Genomic DNA, 2,017 nt, shown 5'->3' with positions numbered 1-2,017 from the left:
GGGAGAGAGAGAGAGAGAGAGAGAGAGAGAGAGAGAGAGAGAAAGAGAGGCAGAGACATAGGCAGAGAGAGAAGCAGGCTCCATGCACCGGGAGCCCGACGTGGGACTCGATCCCGGGTCTCCAGGATCGCGCCCTGGGCCAAGGGCAGGCGCCAAACCGCTGCGCCACGCAGGGATTCCCCCCTTTTTTCTTTTTTTTCTTTTTCTTTTTTTTTAACCTGCTTGCTCGTCACAAGGAAAAGTACACGAGACGGACAAAATCGATCATTTGAAGTAGTTTCCGTGGACAAATCCTCAGAGGCACAACTCCACTAATCCGTTGAGTTCACAGCAAAGTTGAGTACGCCCGTCCCTCGGGGCCTGGACCCTCCGGCATGGGCATGGCATCCGGGTGGGTCCCGGTGGAACAAGGGGATAAGTAGTTCTCCTTTTCTTTTCTGTGCCTGTGGGTCTAAGAAGACACCACACGTGTCTTGTTTCTTTGTAATGAGGTGGCGGAAGGGTCTATCTCGATCACCACCATTCCAGGCCCACAAACTGTGACGGGAGCACAGCACATCCCACCGCCCACCCCAACGGCGGCGGAGGCGGGGGCGCGTGGGGACAAAACCGGTTATCCGTATGAAGTGTGACGGTGATAGGTAGCTCCCAGGACACGTCTTTTTACAGGAAACCCACAGGGACCGCGGATACGCAGAGATGACTGAGGCTGATGTGAATCCGAAGGCCTACCCCCTGGCAGATGCCCACCTCCCCAAGAAACTCCTGGACGCGTGTTCAGCAGTCCCGTAACTACAAGCAGCTTCGGAAAGGAGCCCACGAAGCCGCCAAAACCCTCTGTGGAGAGGCATCTCTGAGTTCATCCTGATGGCTGGCTGCAGACGCCGAGCCCCTGGAGATCATCCCGCACCGTCCGCCGCCCGCCTGCCTGCCTGCCGCGTGAAGAGAAGAACGTGCCCTACGTGTTCGTGCGCTCCAAGCAGGCCCTCGGGCGGGCCTGCGGGGTGTCCGGGCCTGTCCTCGCCTGTCCCGTCACCATCCAAGGAGGCTCGCAGCCAAAGCCGCAGATCCAGTCCATTCAGCAGTCCATCGAAAGGCTCTTCGTGGAAACCGCTGGCCTCTGTCCCACCCCTCACGGAGCCCAGCCCTCCCCCCTGGGGTTGTGTCTACCGTCTGCGTTCGCATGTAGTTTCTCCAGCTGCCTTCTCTCGTTCTTTTTTTTTTTTTTTAAATTTTTATTTATTTATGATAGTCACAGAGAGAGAGAGAGGCAGAGACACGGGCAGAGGGAGAAGCAGGCTCCCCGCAGGGAACCCGATGCGGGCACACGAGCCCAGGGTACCCCTTCCACCTCCCCAACCCCCGCCCCGCATCCAGCCCCGAGAGGAAGGCAGCCGCCCAACCACTGAGCCACCCAGGCGTCCGTCCCTCTTTTCCTTTCTCTTATCCGTCAACCTTCCAGCCTTCCGCCTCCACCTCCGCCTGTTCCTTCATCTCGGTTTCGTCCTGGAAAACAGGCTTTGTCCGTGGTTGCCTCCCTCTCAGCCCTCTGAAAGAGGTGGAGTGGGTTGGGCATCAGTTCTGGTGCTCGTGCGTGCGTGTGGACTTGGGATTTCCGGCGTCCGCCTGCCTGGCCTGCTTTCCCCGTCTTCTTCATGATTTGGACTCAAGGGAAGTGGCGGGGGGTTGGGGGGGGGGGGAGATCGGGTCCTTATTTCTCTGGACCACCTCTTGGGTCCCATCCCACGAGGCATCTTTCTGATGGGGTGACCTAGAAGTCCGAACGTAGGGAGGGAGAGAGAGAGAGAGAGAGAGAGAGAGAGGAGAGAGGAGAGAGGAAGGGGCAGAGACCTAGGCAGAGGGAGAAGAAGCAGGCTCCACGCAAGGACACAAACAAACCTTCCAAAAAAAGAGAAGGAAAAAAAAGGTAAACTTGCGGCAACGGCCCGGCCGCTCGGGGGTCGAGCTCCGCCTTCAGCCCAGGGCGTGGTCCTGGAGACGCGGGCTCAGAGTCCCA

At 58.6% G+C, this 2,017-nt stretch overlaps 1 pseudogene; it reads left to right on the top strand.

The window, feature by feature from the left end:
* Positions 1–236: 236 nt before the first annotated feature.
* LOC140601900 (NHP2-like protein 1 pseudogene) overlaps positions 237–2,017 on the top strand; it is a 1,930-nt pseudogene continuing 149 nt past the window's right edge.

Source organism: Canis lupus, chromosome 12, assembly GCF_048164855.1.
Source record: "Canis lupus baileyi chromosome 12, mCanLup2.hap1, whole genome shotgun sequence".
Taxonomy (NCBI): Eukaryota; Metazoa; Chordata; class Mammalia; order Carnivora; family Canidae; genus Canis; species Canis lupus.
The sequence above is the reverse complement of the archived record's forward strand: the minus strand, read 5'-3'. Positions and strand labels throughout refer to the sequence as shown.